The 19,237-nt window shown below is 40.3% G+C and overlaps 1 long non-coding RNA gene across 1 annotated transcript; it reads right to left on the reverse strand.

The window, feature by feature from the left end:
* Window positions 1-9,503: 9,503 nt before the first annotated feature.
* Window positions 9,504-12,698, reverse strand: LOC120722741. The gene is made up of 3 exons (XR_005693577.1): window positions 12,468-12,698; window positions 11,159-11,397; window positions 9,504-10,951 (listed from the first exon to the last, which is right to left on the reverse strand). It is a non-coding gene; the product is annotated as an uncharacterized LOC120722741 (long non-coding RNA).
* Window positions 12,699-19,237: the final 6,539 nt, after the last annotated feature.

A 19,237-nucleotide genomic window follows, 5' to 3' on the forward strand; every position in this document is an offset into this window, starting at 1 on the left:
CTGTACCTCAGACGAGGAAGAGCCTCCAGACCAAACGCAACTCATGTCTCCTGTCTCTAGTTTTCTGTATAAAAACAGACCCCATGGAATAACTGTAACACCTGTAGCTGATTTGTCCATATTCTTGTTATTTATCTCACTGAAATGAAGCTCTGTCCAGTACTTTGTATTTGCCACTTTGTTTGAAATGAAGAACAAGTACTGCTGCCTACATAACAGCGAATGTATACATTTATACATGAATGTGAGTCCCACAGCCTAAGTAAATCAACTATACACATACTGCTTACATTGCAAATGGTGGCAGCTAATGAGGCCATTCTTGCTTTATATCTGAAAAAACACCAAAACTCCCACTGCTCCACCAGACCTCAAAAGTCACTCAGTCTCATCTTTTCGTCATTTTTAATGTTTACATTATTATAAAAGTTTCATTAATGATGGGAAACAAAATATCCCAAACTTCGCTCTGAAAAACAATGAAATTGATGTTGAAAAGGATAAATAAATAGGGCATAAGTCAAGAAATGTGATTCCATGCACTAGTGACGTGGAATAAAAATTTGACCTTTGACCTTTAATCATTTCCAGTCTTTCTCAAGCTTTGATGTGATTCTGCAGCCACACACTGATCTTTTTCCCACAAACACAGAGACTTTTGTCAACAATGAGTTTAAAGTGTCACATATTGCAGTTAAGAAGCATTACTCTGCATCATAGCTGGACTGGCCATCGGGCATACTGGGCATTTGCCCGGTGGGCCGCTAACGATTTTTTGTTTTTATGGGCCGATCGATTTTTTTTTTTTTTTTTTTTTTTTTGGAAGGGTATAAATAATGAAAGGTGTTGGATTGGCCAACTGGGCTGGACCAATTACAGCCGAGGAGGTCGGATGCACCCTCCCCCTTGTTTAGCAATCTTATAGACGAACTAAAGAAAATGGAGAACAAAAAAAGGAAAGGAGGTGCAGAAAAAATTAGGGCCAAAAAGAAACAAGCCCTTCAGGCAGACGCTGCCAAATGTGTAAAAATAACTGAATTGTTTGGCGGTAGCTATGGCATAGCTTCCACAGATTTAGCAACATCAGCAAGTGGTGGAGGCCAGCAGGTGGATAAGGGAAAGGGGAGGCAAGAGGAGGCATAGTGGCAGAGGAACTGAACTTCAGGTAAGAAGTTATGACCTCCTGTCTATCTGTGTCAGATATAAACCAAGTTTAGTTGTAGTTTGTTTTCGTTGTGCTGACTTTTTACAGTCGCTTAGAATAACTGGTACTGCGTACTAGCTAGCATGACGGAGTTTATATACTGCTGGGCGGGTGCTATGAAGTTACTGATAGTAAATTTTATTTTATGCTTAAGGTTAGTTTCTCAAACTCCTCAAAATCTTAACAAATTGTGCCAATCCTTACATGTTGCACCAGGCTGATTTATCATCAAAAGTGGAGAAGTCTGTGACAGAGGAGACAGAAGAGCAGCAGAGAGAGATGGAGCAAGAGAGAGAAATAAAAGAGCAGGAGAGAGAGATGGAGAGATGACTTTATGTCATCCATGAGGGATGCATTTGACATATGTTTCACATATTATAGCTCAACAAGTTACTTATAGCAATTTAAATACGAGCAATCAGTTTTTGGCAAATACCGGAAATCAGTTTTTGGCAGACAATCACTTTTTGGCACAACACCGGCTATTGCAGTTAATAATACAACAGCTTCTTGCCATTTTTTGTGTTTCTTTTTATCGCTGTGTAACTGAGTTCAATTGAAAGCCTGCATGCGCTAGTACCTCTTGCCACAAGTTCCCAGAATCCTTTGCGGTTTTACCCCTGAATGACGTCACATTTTTGGTGGGCCGATCTCTAGTCAAAATGCCCGGGCCGATTTTTTGTCCCAGTCCAGCCCTGCTCTGCATCATGCATTGCTGATGATGTACTTTTTCGATATGAATACCACACAATCTTACCAGCAGGTGGGGCTGTCTTCATACATATAAGTTCAAGATCACTTTGTTACTTTTACATTTAAAATAGTGGATTGACTTAATTATTTGTCCCATATTGTTCCATATTGATTTTGACCTGCTGGAAGCAGCCATCAGAAGATAGTTAACATGTGTTCATGAAAGACTGGACATGTTCAGCAACAATAGGAGGGCTGTAAGATTTAAACAATAATCAGATGTGCCAAGAAGACAGGATGGATCCATGCTTTCATGTTTTTTTTTTATGTCAAATTCTGACCCCATCAATCTAATATCAGAGCTAAAAGTGAGACTAATCAGACTAGATAACAGTTTTTCAATCTTCTATTTTCTAATATTGGTAAACCTGCAGAATCTTCCTCTTCTTTGGTGACAGAAGTGGCGTCCGGTGTGGTCTTCTGCAGCTGTCGCCGATCTGCTTCAAAGCTGGACGTGTTATGTATTCTGAGATGCTCTTCTGCATTGATTGTAACAAGCTACGTTTTCTTCCCATCAGCTTGAAGCAATCAAATCATTCTTATTTTACACAGAGAGCCACCGCTGGATATTGTCTCTTTTTCTAGTCTCTGTAAACTAGTGATGATGTCACGGCGAGTGGAGTGAGCCGTGTGGAGAAAATAAAGGAAGTTTAAAATAACTAATTATCTGTCCTGAATCTGTCTTATTAGGTAATGTTCAAATAATTTTATGATTCCAGTGTTTTCAGTGTGGGAGAAAGTACTCAGGGCCTTCAAGTTACACACTATGAAAGGCAGCAACAAGTTTGATATTCAGAAACCTAAAGTATGTATCAGCAGCAGAATGGACCTAAAAATAAATGTTTGTTTCAGTTCTATGAAGCTTTCAGTATTTTGGATTAGTAGTACTGCTGTGTTTGTTGTATCATATTTCTGTAATTGTTTATATGCTTTATATGTTTTGAGGTAAGTTGATCTATTGTGTTACATCATATTCCATGAGGATGTTATGTGTTTGTATGCTTTCTGTTCAGTTTGACCCATTTAGCAGAAGTCAGCCTGTTTAAGGCTCTGATATCTATTCTGTATGACTTAAAGCAGTTATGACATGGTCTGATTTTCTCACCCAATAAAGGAATATTTAATATATCAGTCTACTCTTCATTCTATCAGAAACAGTCATCACAGCTCATACATTCTCTTTTTACACATAAATATAAGCAGTGAGCCAAATGTAATAATGCCAACATAATAATAGAACAATATTTGTCTCTTATATTTAATATATCTATATATACACTGTAAAAGATGCTTGTCTTTGAGTGAAGATTTAAGGTGACAGGAAATTTAAATAGACAACTTGAATCTTTACTGAAGCTCAGTATTTGACACAGAGTTCAAGTTCACTGCTGATATAACTAATAATGATTAATAGAATAACTTTATTTTATTGACCATATTATATTTACATTACCAAAGTAAGATGACTTTAGTCTAATGAACAACATTAGCTAATTGTTATTTACTAACTAATCTTAAAATGACTGTTCAGTACAGAAATGAAGCCCAAAAATCATGTTTTTACAGTCTCGTGGTCTCAGCCTCGGATACTTATCTAATCAAACAAAGCTCATTGTGGCGTGGGTGTGGTCTCTGGCCAGCTGCAGAGGAGGGGTGACGCAGTGAGCTTCCAGGGCGGCGCAGGGCGGGATGAACAGGTGTGCTGGGATCTGAAGGTTATTGTGACTCTTTATATGTTCACAGTGACAGTTGGAGATGGAGGAGAGTGGACGTGACAGCAGAGAGCGGGAGTGTCTGTGTCCCAGTGCAAAACAAAAACCACAGTTGTAAATAAAAGTTCTGCTGTCATCACACTCGTGTCCAGCGTATGCATAACGGGTCAAACGTTACACTCACGTAAAAACAAACAAACAAATGAACAAAACATTTTCTCCTTCATTTCTGTCAAACAATGCTATATGAAACGTGGTTAGTATAATGGTTGCTAGGCAACCTGGGCAGCGCGACGTGGGCTAGACCGTCCCATTTCACAAGCCTCGCACTTCCTGTCTTAGCGGTCTTTGAGTGCGCGGCCCTTGTGGACTGTTAAGGCTATGTACTTTAAGGTTGCATACCCTGAATTGGGATACAGCCAACGTACAAGAAAAACAAAAGAAATACAAAGAAATTCCACCTGCTACTGTGGAGGAGTTGTTTCAACTGATGGGAAAATATTTCTCCAAGCATAGTTCTGTTCTGAATAACCCATAATGTTGTATTTAGAGGGTCTACATTTGTGCCTGAAGTGCATTGCCATCTAAATAATTTGCATTTACTGAATATGTACTTACTAAGTACCACTGTTCAAAAGTTGAATTAAGAAACAAATAAATGTTTGCCTTTTTTTTTTAAATTAAAACCACTTTGTAGAACATCACACCAGTAACAATGTAGAATCAATGTCATGTATAGTTTACAAATGATAAAATGTTCACATAAAATCACCATCCTATCCAGAAGGGTCATCTTTTCACCCTCACATGGAAGATGTAATCTGATTGGCATGGTGGTTTGTAGCATGTAGTTTGAAGCTGGGATTTTGTAGTGCCCCATGTGTAGCATTGGAACCCAGTCAGGATTTGTTTCATTTCATACGCTGGTTTGCCTGCAATAATGAAAAACAATTAGTAACTCTATAAATAGAACGTATATCTACAAAATCACTCATTAGGATGTTTTTTCTAATTTGCTATGACCTCAGAGCGCATTGAAAATAAAACTAATAGGCTATAAAGAGTAATCGCTACCACATTTTTCTGTGTTGCTTAACTTTGTTTTCTGCAGTGCCTTTCAAAGTTTCTATCAATGAGTACATTTCAGGATAAATAACTTTGCTCGTTATCAAATTTTAGTATCTTCGGAAACATTTAATACATCGTGATGGTTTAAATGCTGAGTCGTTTTCTGTTGTAGAATTAATATTCATAATAATATTCATACAGAAGTTTTACAAGCCCTCACAGTAAAAATGTATGAATTAAATGTTACTGATGGGCTCTTTTCAAAAACATCAGCATCTGTGTCACACTGATTTTGATCAACTGACTTATTTTATTGTAACCAAACCTATGCTCATATTGTTGTCTTGTTTTTCCTTTAGCGAGGTGGTTTCCTTCCACTTGTAGCAGGACCAGTACATCTGCCAGCTCCAATCAAAGCTCCAGTGACCAGGAAGACCTCAGCATGTCACAGTCTGGCAGAGGCAGACTGTATGGAGTGACGTAGAGGACCCAAAATACAGACAAAATGGAACGTGGAACAAAACTTGAATTAACAAAACGCAAGCCATTTAATATGGCTGATAAAAAAGTACAAAAACAAAAGGCAGATGCACACAAGAAATAACCTAACTAGAACTAAACTGGGAAAACTAAATGCTAAACACAAAGGGCAAGGAACTAAACCTTGAACGCTGCAAAAAACCTAAACATGGGAAATCTTAGAAACATGGAGACATGGTAACATGACGTGGAACAACAGACGACCTGACAAAAAATGAACAGAAACACAGACTAAATACACACAAGGGTGATTAGGGGGAGAGGAAACACATGGGGAAAAAAGCTGACACTAGTCTGACATGAGGAGACAAAGGAAGCAAAGCTGACTACACTGACATAGGACACAGACTTTCAAAATAAAACAGGAAACATGCGACGCAGACATGACAATATACACTTGACATCATAAGACATACAGCTTGAACACATAAAGGGCAAAGGGAGACTAAAACACAGCTGTAGAAGACACAAGGGGAATTGAAATAAACAAATGAGCTTAGATAACCTAAAGAACTTCAACATAACATCCAAATAAACTAAAACTCAAAATGCTGGGTCAATAGACCCAGGAACGTGACACAGCATTCACCGATTCCCGCTGAATTACCACAAACAGAAAGAACTGGCAGAGGGCATTGGAATAGAGGATGATGACACTGAAGACCGAGGTAATAGGTCTGCCTAAGGGCCAGTGGAATATCAGCTGTAGGTTGTAGTGGTGGTTATATTAGATTCAGAGTGTAGAGGAGATGACCCTTTTATGACCAGCAGGAAGACACACACACACACACACACACACACAAACACACACACAGCATCTTATGTTAATGACACACCATATGGGATTTACAATGGGGGGGGGTTGCTTTTATAAAACTGTTTGTAACAAAGAGTTGAGATTTGCAGAGGGACTGCACATCTCCCTTCTCAAAGATGAATAAGTGATGGAAGACGAATAAATGCTTGTGAAGTAACTATTAACCATCCCTTTATAGACATAAATGGTAACTATAAGTAACCATTTATGTCTTTGAGCATGTGAGAACTTTAATAATTATAAAACCACATGAATGTTATGACAGCTCAGTGATCTGTGGTTTGTTGGGCTCCTCTGAAAATATGACACAGTGTCTCAGAGTAGTGAAAGACAGAGTCAATGAGCCTTCACTACCATAACTTAGCCAGTGGGTATGTAGACATGAACTGACCTGTCACTGGAGATACTGTCACAACAGCTAGATATGTAGTTCTTTACTTCAGGACACCGTCCAGCTGCTGGGAGCAACCCCTGAAGCAGTCAATGACATCTGCTGCAGCAAAGCTTGCATCTTGGTGGTGTTTATACTCAAAATCAGTATATAATCAGTCTCAGAAAGCTTTTGTGGTTGTTAGTCAGTCCTACCTTTTCTGTTTCAATGTACATGTGAGAAGGAAATTGCATAAAAAGGTAGATGTGACTTTATAATCTGTAATATCTCAGGTATGAACCAAACCTGGTGGATACCGTGCTGTTGGAGGCAAAGGAGCCAATGAGTAGAGAGGCGGTACCCCAAAGTTTAAAGCCAACTACAACTAATATTAATTTATTTTATGTGCATTTTCTCGAATATTGACTTGCTTGAATATTTGAATTTTAACATTTAAAACTAGTGATAAATATCACTAAGATTGTATGGATTAACTTTTTTTCTTAGGTGGACCAGCACAAAAGTTAGGTGCACCCAAATTTTTCATCGCATCGCTGAACCCCACTGTTTTACATGTTTCACTTTATTTTAATTGCTGTTCATACAGACAATATTGATTTGTAAATGATTAACTAACAAGCTTGTCAACACAAAGTTCTTTATTTGGAGCACAATTCTACAGGAAAGATAAGTTACTGAAAAAGTGCTTGTGCTTAAAGTGCTTTGGCACTCTTTGGCAATATTGTAGACAATGTTAAACTTGATCATCATCTCGGCCTCCTCTGATGATCTGTTTGCTGCTGGCTGCCGCTGAAAGGCAGTGGGGAGAGGGGACACTTGGGCAGGGCATTTATCACGACATATAATGTGTTTTCTATATACACTGGTGCTTTTTAAGCATTCAGAGGTTGATGGCTCTGTGTCAGAGCACTGGCTATGCATTTCACACAGATCAGACGTAACGGAAAAGTTATCGTTTCCTTTGGAGGGGAGCACATCCCTAAAAGTCCATTCCAAGTCACGGTGAGTGATCTGCATTTAATCCGACATGCCTATGTCCTTTGTTGACAACTAGAATTTCATGAATAAAACTGAGTTTTCAGTCTCAGTCAAAACAATCGCAAACAGGCAGAGTACAGTTGTCAAGAATGACCCTCGAGTTAGAGAAGCAGTAGTGTCTTATGATGAGTCTTGAGCTGCGTCAAGTCAACGACATGAAGCACCTATGGGTGAGATAACTTGAGTTGATAGGACGTGGGCAAGACCCAAGATAAGCTTTTCTCAAATTCTACATAAGCAATTTAAGTGAGTGCTAAAAAGAGTGACAGATGCCACCGGTTGAAGTAAATGCATAAGCAGTCCCAGATGCCAAAGCTCCGATTTAATGTCTTTGTTAAAGCCAATAAAGTCACATATGTTGTGTTGCTGTGAAAGCAGGAAACTGCCCATGCTGTCCACAAACAGCTTTTTTTTTTCCTGCTGTAAAGGTGGACATGGGAGCTTATATGAGAATGACTCTTGGAGGAATCACATTGTTTGTCACAGCTGTACTGGCTTCATTTTTAATTGTTTTTATTTTTCAACCTCAGTATGTATTTAAGCCCTGTGTTTTTCCCTGCCAGTTGTTGTGTTCTCCATGTTTGTTGTGTGTGTATTCCTCGTCGTCTATCTCCAGGTTAAGTCAAGCCCTGGGGTCCGTTCTTCGTACCTCGCTAAGTAAGTTAGCTGGATTTGATTGTTGACGATTTCGCGTGATCTTGGATCGTTCGGTTCTCCGAAGCTCATCCGGGACTTGCTGTCATAGCAACAGATCCGTAAGCGTAAACCTGCTCGGGAGCAGGTTTACTTTATGTAAACAGTATTAGATCGCGGCCACTCAGGTATGTCCGCTTCATGTATACGAAAGCAACAGCGATATTTTACCACTGTTTTACCATAAATAAATATTATCAATGTAACTAAAGTTAATGCAGTACCTGATCCTTTTATTGATTCCATACAGATACATACAGGTCATTTCCTAAAAAAAGGGAAATGTACTATTAATCATTCTATTTCATGTATTTGATTATTTCAGATGTAATCCATATTTTAGAGTAGTAATTGTAAATTACTTCGTGTAATCAAGATGAGAGACCACGGCTATAAAAGCGAAGGTGGATTTGGGAAGTCTGTCGCAGCCATGTCCTGTCCGTATACGCGAGCCACCCATTGCGGAAGGTGCAAGATTGATAAGGAGAGTTTTCAGAATTCAGCGTATATTGCGGGATAGACAGGATCCTTTAGCTCAGCGCGACAGTGTGCTCATAGAGAGATATCGATTTTCCCGTGAGGGTATTATTTACTTAACCAACTTGTTGACGAGGGGGTGCAGGACCACCACCTGTCTTTTTTTGCTCTGCCCTTTTCTTGGTTGCTGTTATAAACAAACAAACAGATTATTTCAGGGTCTCTTTCCAAGAGACTAAAAGCAATATAAGTGATAAATATTACCATTCTGTAGAATATTCTTATATTTCACTTTTACTTGTTCCCATGTTCTAGTGGGTCCTGTCGTGCCTCTAATGTGAAAGAGGATATAATGTAATATACTATAATATAATATAATATAGTGTAATATAATAAATTTACCCTACTGCCTACTGGTGTTGGCCAGAGGGGCCGATGGCGCGATATGGCAGCCTGGCTTCTGTCAGTCTGCCCCAGGGCAGCTGTGGCTACAACCGTAGCTGCTTCCACCAGTGTGTGAATGTGAGAGTGAATGAATAGTGGTATTGTAAAGCGCTTTGGGTGCCTTGAAAAGCGCTATATAAATCCAATCCATTATTATTATTATTATTAAATTACTTACGAGTTTAATTTGTCAGCAACTTTCTGCCAGCCCTCTCTCCTTGCTTTTGCAACCTTTGCAGTGTTCCCTTGCGTTTTAATTAAACTCTGAAACTCCTGAAATCCCTCAATCAAGAGTTCTTGCTCTGCTGCCGAAAAATACCGAGCGCGCTCCTTCGACATTTTCGCCGACCAATCAAAGGGTTGCCGATCAATGTTTCTACTATCGATGCGTAGCCCCTGTTAAGCCACCCAGTGATCTCACATTACTTCATCCAGCTATACTAATCGTCAACAACAGGTGTGTTCGGAGAACCGGAATAGTGAGCTCAAAGTTAGCGCAATGATTTGATCTTGGATGTGTCATTTGATCTTGGATGTAGTAAGCGAGGTACGAAGAACGGACCCCTGCTATGCATCTTCAGTCTAGTTAGTTTGTGTTTTGTTTATGTATTCCCAGTTTTGTCGCAACAGCAAGTAAAGCCGCCATTTAAGTTAATGTTTTGTCTCACTTGTGTGGCTGCACTTGGGTCCAGCCACACAACTCATCGTGACAAATGCTGGATGACATGCTCCATGTCATCCATGATTAGCTGGAGTAGGTGAGGCATGCTGATGCAGGAGGCATCCAGACACAGCGATATCAGTTCTAGCCACCTCAGCTGGATGCAGTCTGTGAAAATTCTCTCCCTATGAGACAATTGGGCTTTTTGGTGAGCAGCTTCAGTTTCATAAAGAGCTGAGCACCATCTTTCATCCACCTGGAAGAGGTCCCTCCAAGCCGATATCCTCTGTAACGCCACCTTTTGCAGAGAGAGTCCTTCCAGTACCGGTAGTTCCAAAATTTGGGTGTTACACAGCTCTTATAGCAAGAGGAATATAAAATATAAAAGGAAGACACAAAGTAAGCAACTGAAATTCACATGTAAAGATGAAAGTGTACAGAGATATGTACACAAGTGGTGAATGATCCTGGTGAAATATACAGTGTACAAACAAGCTGCAAGTGAGCAGCAGCAATTAAAAACATTTGATATGTCAATTAAACAGATGATGAGTCAGATAACCATGTTAAACTGGATTATAGAGTCTGACAGCTGCTGGTAAGAATGACCTTTGGTAGCGCTCCTTCCTACACTGTGGGTGTAAAAGTCTTCTGCTGAACGAGCTGCTCAGTGCTCGTACAGTCTCATGCAGGGGGTGGGAGGGGCTGTCCATGATGGATGTTAGCTTACCAGGGATGTCGAACTCCAGGCCTCAAGGGCCGGTGTCCTGCAGGTTTTAGATCTCACCCTGGGTCAACACACCTGAATCAAATGATTAGTTCATTAAGGCCTCTGGAGAACTTCAGACCACAGCATAAAAGACAGCAGATGCCACCACAGTGTCGTAGAATGTCCTTAGAATAGTCCTGTTCACACCAAAGGATCTCACCTATCTATTCTTTCACTGAGCATATAACTGCATCATGAGTGTCAATGATGAACTCTGCAGGCTGAAAAGTCCTGGCCTGGTCAGCCTCGGCCCACTCACACGGCTCACATCACCAATCCCTGACTGCTTGATCATAACAGCAACTGGGCTGCTGGGAACATGATGACCGTTCTTCTTGATGTTAACAAGGTGCTCACCAATCTCCTTGGAAACAAAGGAGATTCCTAAGACAGACAGACAAAACAGATGAGGGTTAACGCTTATTCTTGTGTGTGCATGCAGCCTGTCTCAGTTGCTCCTGCTTCTTTCTCCACGCTTTAACTTTTATTGCTTTTCCCCCTTCTGTCTTTTACTCAGGGATTAATAAAGTATTTGGATTCTGATGAGTCTCATTGTTTGGCAAACTTCTCACTTATCAGACGGACGCTCACCAATGTGAGTGCTACGCAGAATCATCAGCAGGCAGGGCTCCTCTTGCACCGTGGGTGTTGTAAGAGAGGCTGTCCCCTGGTGATTCCTAGGGCACACTAATGATGAATGGGGTGAAGCAGTGGGTTTCGGGCAGAATGTTTCCAGGCATGTAGTCTTGGAAGATCTCCAGATGGATCGTGGATAAGGCCAGGGCCATAAGCACCGTTCATGTAATCCACGTAGAACTGCAAGGGACTTCCTGTTGACAGAGAGAAAAAGAGTGGTTAGTGACTTCCTTCCAAACTATTTTCTCTATGCACTTTAGAGCCCACACATTTCTCCTAAACATATGAGGGTAAAAGGGTAGGATTGTATTGCTGTCTGCGGTATGTAGATATGTGCATTCTGTGTATAATTTTTAACTGTTAACTGTATTGCTTTGGTGTGATTACAGACTGAGATTGATTTGGAATAATTGCGGACATCTTTCCACTCTTCATCAACAATTATTTTACCTAATTCCTTTTCCTTATGTGCCTTTAAGACTGTAACATGAATGTGCGAGATATAAAGCCTTATAAAATATCTTCACAGGTACCTCTTTATCTGTTCAAACTAATAATTTCTCAACAGGAGAACTTTCATGGTTCTCACTGAAATTAGTACTGTGTAAGATATAATGCATTATCTGTAAATAACGGAAGAAGTCATGTTTGGAGAGAGAATATTTCTCCACCATTTGGTCAAATGGCATAACCACATTGTCGGAGAATAAGTCCCTCAGCCTATGAACCCCCTTGTCCCTCCATTGCTTAAAACCTGTATCGAACATCCCAGGTTGAAAGTCAAGGTTATTCACAATTGGGGTGAACATAGATGTGAACTTTGATCTTCCCTCAAGTTGACATACTGATCGCCAGGCCTTAAGTGTATTAAGTATGACTTTGTTTTATCACTATTCGATCTGATATCTTTAAAGTTCTTAAAGAACAGTAAGTCCCTTGGTGGATACTTTAAAAGGGAAGTTTCAAATCACATAAAGCATTAATTATATATATTTGATATATTCTAATATTTGGTTAGGTGCTTCATGTCGTTGACTTTCTATTTTCTCGGGTCACCAACTTGCTGCAACCTGCTTTCACCGTGGACACAGCTTAAGACTCATCATAAGACACTACTGCTTCTCTAACTCGAGGGTCATTCTTGATAACTGTACTCTGCCTGTGTGCGATTGTTTTGACTGAGACTGAAAACTCAGTTTTATTCATGAAATTCTAGTTGTCAACAAAGGACATAGGCATGTCGGATTAAATGCAGATCACTCACCATGACTTGGAATGGACTTTTAGGGATGTGCTCCCCTCCAAAGCGGACGCAGATCACATATGCGCCAGGCTGTGGTGGTGTGTAAAAGATGTCGAATGTGCCGTCGTCATTTTCAACCATGTCTTTGTCAAGCTGGCATTCAGATACCCGTGACCTCATGTGGCCTTGCCTTGTCCGGCAACCTTGGCGTCCACCGTGATAACTGTCGGTTTACCAATGAGGATAACTGGGCCAACACCGGCACCTTAAGATAAAAAAATTATAATAAAATTAACCCTTTCATGCATGAATTATGACAACCTCAATCCAGATTTGGATCTTAAGTATTTTTATTCATCTTTAGGCATGAAAAGATGAATAAAAATACCTAAGAAAAAAATTGTGATTGAGGTTGTCATAATTCATGCATGAAATGGTAAATGGCCTGTATTTATATAGCGCTTTACTAGTCCCTAAGGACCCCAAAGCGCTTTACATATCCAGTCATCCACCCATTCACACACACATTCACACACAAGGGTTAAATAACAATAATTACAATGAAACATGTCATACGTCTATAGTAACATTAGACGACCAGTGGGAGGCAAGGTATGGAGTGACACATCAGTGTCCAATGTAGTGGTTTATGTGCAAGTACACCAGCAACACTGACACAAATACAAGAAAACAACCTTTGAATAGCTGTGTGAAAGGGTTAATTTATTGTTATTTTTAAAGTCATTTGTTACAAAGACACAAACACACTGCTTTTCACATTCTACAACCATCAGACCAGGTTAAAGAATGAAAATCTAGTCGTGTTATTACCATCTCTTATATATTTTTTACCAATAGACTATGTGCACCTTAGCATATGCGACTTCTGGTGGGGAAAGTCGCATATGTAAGGCGCTTCTGTAAGGCGCTTCGTTTTCGGTGTGATATTCGCACCTTGTTTATGGTCATTATTTCAAAAAAAAAAAAAAGTCAACCAAATGGATGACTCAAGCGGCGATTTACATTTCTCAAGATGTCTTGAGCATTTACCGAATACATCTGTAGATGGCGTTCATCGACTTGTCGATACTTTTACCCCTGGCCTCAGAGCAAAATAGAGAATATTTCTCAGTATTTGTATATAGTGTTCTCTCCTTTTTCGCGGGTGTTATGTTCTAAAAATAACCAGCAATGGGTGAAATCCGCAAAATAGCCAACTTTATTTTTTTTACAATTATTTTATATGTTTTAAGGCTGTAAAACCCCTCACTACACACTTTATACACTTTTCTCAGACAGGCATCGACATTGTCCCACTTTTCTCTCTCGTTTAAACACTCTCAAAGTTCAAGAAAAAAAAAGTCCAGTATTATAGAATGAAACCGAAGATCAATACCAGTTTTCAGTCAGCTGCCTATGACGGTGCGAAACGTTTCGCCGACATTGTTTTTTGTTGGGGAGAAAACTTACAAACATACAGTACAGCACTTCAGAGTCACACTGCTAGCGATTGATGAAGCGATTCTGTACTGTACAGGAGAGACAGCACGGAGGAGATCGACAATGGTCTACAGCTGATCAGGACGCAGAACAAAAAAAAAAACAAGCATGCAAACTCGCGAAACAGCGAGGCTGCTTAAGGTGAACCATAGCGAGGGACCACTGTAATTGTGAAGATAAGTCACAACATACCCTTCGTAAATATTATATAGAGACATCTGGGAAACATCTGGCTTTGACTATTCTCTCTACACCCACGACTGCAGTTAAACCCACAACAACACTCTCATCATCAAGTTTGCTGATGACACCACGGTAGTCGGACTCATCTCAAAGGGAGACGAGGCAGACTACAGAGAGGAAGTCCTGAAGCTGGCAGCATGGTGTTCAGAAAACAACCTGGCACTGAACACTAAGAAAACCAAAGAGTTCATTGTTGACTTCAGGAGACACAGCACTGACTTGGCCCCCCTTTACATCAACGGGGAGTGTGTGGAGAGGGTCCACACCTTCCGGTTCCTTGGTGTCCTCATCTCTGCTGACATCTCCTGGACAGACAACATCTCAGCGGTCGTCAAGAAGGCCCAACAGCGGCTGCACTTCCTGAGAGTCCTCAGGAAGTACAAGCTGAACTCCAACCTGCTGCTGACCTTCTACCGCTCGTCCATTGAGAGCCTGCTAACGTACTGCATCACGGCATGGTACGGCAGCTGCACCAAGGCAGATAGAGTGAGGCTTCAGAGTGTGGTCAAGACAGCACAAAAGATCATCGGCTGCCCTCTCCCCTCCCTGATGGACATTTATTCCTCCTGCTGCCTCAGCAGAGCAGCAAACATTATCAAGGACAGCTCCCACCCTGGTTTCAACATGTTCGGCCTGCTTCCCTCAGGGAAACGCTACAGGTGCATCAGCACAAAAACCCACAGACTCAAAAACAGTTTCTTCCCCAAAGCCATAACCACCCTGAACTCACACATGCACCGATAACGCAGCCCCCCCCCCCCACCCCCAATTTTTTTCTTCCCACTTCCTCTATGGACCACCACTGTGCAATACCAATTCTATGTGCAATAACTCAACTGTATATACACAACACTATTTATTACATATTACTTTTTTTTTAAACCGGCTTGTATATTTGTACATATATATATACATATATACACATATATATACATATATACACACACATATATATATATACACACACACACACACATATATATATATATATATATATATATATATATAATTATATATATATATCATACTATATACACCAAACCACATATTATATATATCTCATATACACACATATATATATATATATATATACTCACAACACTATATATATATCTATATACACACACCACACATTATATCTATATATAATGTATATATATACATATATATATATATATATTATATATATATAACATATATATATATATATATCTATACATACATACATTACATCATATGTTTCTCTTATAATACATATATATATAATATATATATATGTTATATATACTATATATATGTATATATATATATTTATATATATGTATTATACCATATATATATCTATATATATATTTCTACATTTATACATATAATTATATAACCTATATACATATATATATATACATATACATATATATACATATACATATATATATTAGGGGTGCAACGATATTCGTATCGATATTGAACCGTTCGATACAGTGCTTTCGGTTCGGTACGCATATGTATCGAACAATACAACATTTGTAATTTCTTTTATCAACTTTCCTTCTGACGATGCCGTCTGTGTTGAGCGCTCAGTGAATCTGCGTTCGACTACTCCGCCTAGGCTGCACTGTCGAGCGCAGATCCACTGAGCGCTCAACACAGACAGCATAGTCAGAAGGAAGAGCGCAGGGCAAGCTAGCAAGACAGAAGTTAAGCTCTCCTTGCAACATGGACCTCCCCCACTCTCATTCAGATCTGGCGTTTGGAATTATTTTGGTTTTCATGTGACGTATGACCCTGAAGGTAAGCGAGTCATGGACTAAAGTATAACAGTATGTTGGATGTGTCATGCAATGCTCAATTACTAGTGGGAACTAGTGTGTTAGCGCAGTTAGCTCGTTAACGTGTTGGCCGTCTAGCCCCATGCACGGGGCGATCGGCGGTAGCTCGTTAACGGAGATTTGCCGTGTTGTGGCGTTAAGGTCATTTCAACTAGATTAACCTGAAAGCACTAGTGGGAACACAACGAATATGACTGCACATTTACGCCGACATCATCCTAGTGCAAAGACAAAAACAACAAGCATGCTACTAACTTTAGCCGAGTCATTTAGACAGCTGTTAGCACATGATTCTCCTTATGCTGCTGAGAATATAGCCCAGAAGAAGCGGATAGTATAGCTTTTATTTTGAGACATTTCTCTGTAATAAACTCTCTTTTCCAAAGATGAGTGATTCCTCAATCAGATACAGGGCTTGCAATATCGCTAGCCCGACGTCCTGGAGCTAGCGATTTTTTCAGTCGGGCTACCAAAATCTATCTCTTCCCTGCCCGTCGGGCTATTGTAGGAAGGAAAAATATATGTCAATGCTTTTGCATTCTTTCAGAAATGTAGCTGGGTAATTATGTCATTGGCATTGGTGAGCCACTGTCAATATGTGACATATTGAAATCGCGTTTGAATTTGCGCTTGTTTTTTGCTTTCACTTTGCAATCGTGCGAACTGTGTATAGGAGCGACAGCACTGATCTGTGAGTGATGATAATTTGTGCACCAATTCCTCTGACATCGTCTTATCAATCGTTAGCTTACTATGCAAACATGACAAGTGAAATCTCCCGCAGCAAGCTTAAACATGTGAGAGGTTGATCGCGCAGAGAATCGCTGAGCTTATGTGAGTGCGTGTGTAAAACCAGCAGCATATATATTTTAGTTCTGCTGAGCCAAATAAGACAGGTCAGGGTGAAGAAGTGACAGCCAAAGAAAAGCTTACCACAAAACGGAGAAGTTATGACAAATCAGACTATAAGGCAAAAAGAAAGTGCAGCTTTATGGTTTCATGGACAAAATAATTTCTGTGGCTGCAATATGACGAGCTATATAACCAGGGCTGCACATAAGTGGTCCGCAGGTGCACATTCGCTGTCAAAATAAAAAACACGCACAAGGGTTAGGGTTAAATTTAAAAACTGTACCTTTGAGTTAAAATATATATTTATAATTTTAATAAATGACAAATTAAAAAGGCATGAACATTTTTTTTTGTATCGAAAAAATATCGAACCGTGACACCAAAGTATCGAACCGAACCGAACCGTGAATTTTGTGTATCGTTGCACCCCTAATATATATATATATATATATACACACATCTTTTTCCCTATGTTAATACTGCCCACATGTATATAGCGCTGCAGAACTGTACCCCCCCCCCCCCAGCATGTTTACACTGAGTAGGAGATGCTCTGTATCTCATTGTACAACTGTATAGTGACAATAAAGGCATTCTATTCTATTCTATTCTATTCTATTCTATTGTTCACCTGTAGTTTGAATACTGGACATTTCCCTCTTTAAATCATAAGAACTGTCACTATACAGAGATGTGCTTCTGAATGTGGACGATGTGTCTTTTGATTTTGTAATGCAATTTTGCTTGTGTTGAGTGATATAAACAACCAATCGATCTACATGCTTCAAACGTCAAAATGTAACATTTGATTTTTTATGACACAGCAATGGCGACTGTTCCCACCTCCTGCTCTTTTTAACTTAATGCGATCTCTCCGTTTTCGTATTTTGGACATGATTTTGGAGTCCACCTTTGCAGTAGCGATTGACCGCAAAATAAAGCTACCAGAAATGTACAACCCTACATCTGGTCTTAAAACAAGAAATTAGCATTTTCTCGTGCACAGGGTCTATAACCGTTACATTTTCCACGTATAAACAGGAAGCTAGATTAGCCAAAGTGCCATTTCACCACGCTTTCCTACCTACTCTGTCAGTCCATTAGTTTGTGCAATATAAAATGGAAATGGAGACACACAGTTATGAGAGAGGAAGCAGTGTGAGGATTGGGCAGGGGGTGTAACTGAGGAGCACAGTGTGAGGAATACCACATACCAATGCACAGAAAAATGATGAGATATGAGCAGCAGGTATACTGAGAGGGGATCTGTATCACCTAACTTTTTTCAAAACTCGTCATCCTTACAGAACACCTACATAATCATCTCTGGAGAGCAAAAGTTCGATGTTCCCTTAGTAGATTTGGTTGGGGAGGAAGACTTGTAATTAGGGATGCACCAATACCGATACCGGTATCGGGTATCGGCCTCGATACCACATTTTCTAAAGTACTAGTACTCGTTAAAAGTCCCCCGATACCGAGGACCAATACCACGGTCTGAGACCTGTCTATGTTTGAGCGGCATGTAAGGGGTTAATCACAGGCGCCGAGTGCCCGCCCCCAGGCCCCGAGTGCCCGCCCCGGCTGCAGCTCAGAGCGGGGAGAAAGCGAGGCAAGACATATCAGCTGTGTGGAACTATTTCAAAGTGAACGAAGACGCGAAAACATAGGCGGACTGCAAATTGTGCTCAGCGAAATTGTCCAGAGGAGGCTCTAAAGGTAGCGCATTTAACACAAGCAATTTAATCAAGCACCTAAAATCCCAACACAACAACGAGTACAAAGAGTTTACCCACGCTTATTTACCCACGCTTATTAGCACAGAGGAGCATAGCTGATGCTATAGCAGTGGGACGGAAAATAGTTGGGCATTTTAAACATTCCGCCTTAGCCTACTCCCGCCTCGAGGACATTCAGGGACAGCTCAACCAGCCAATAAAGAGACTGCAGCAGGACGTACAGACGCGCTGGAACAGCACGTATTACATGCTCCAGTCCCTCATTGAGCAAAAGCGAGTGCACGAACTCCCTGACTATCTCACCGCTCACCAATGGGCTCTTATGGAGACTGTCACTACCCGATCCGTACCGGAAACCCGATCGGTACCCCGCATGCGCAAATCTTACGTCACTTCCTCTCTTTGCCAACATTGCGACATTCAATATATTTGAATGATACGGTTAGCGCCCAGTTAGCTCCTAGCATTTCTCAACAGCTCTGCCTCCTTTTCGACTGCCCGGGACATTTAAACAATGGATAATCCGTATACAAAGAAATTCATGCTTTTCTCCTCAACAGAGAGCGTCCCCCGATTGAGCAACAGCGCCGTAAAATAAGAAGAATGGCGCCTAATTACAGAGTTAATA

Source organism: Simochromis diagramma, unplaced genomic scaffold (assembly GCF_900408965.1).
Source record: "Simochromis diagramma unplaced genomic scaffold, fSimDia1.1 OVJJ01000705.1, whole genome shotgun sequence".
Classification (NCBI taxonomy): Eukaryota; Metazoa; Chordata; class Actinopteri; order Cichliformes; family Cichlidae; genus Simochromis; species Simochromis diagramma.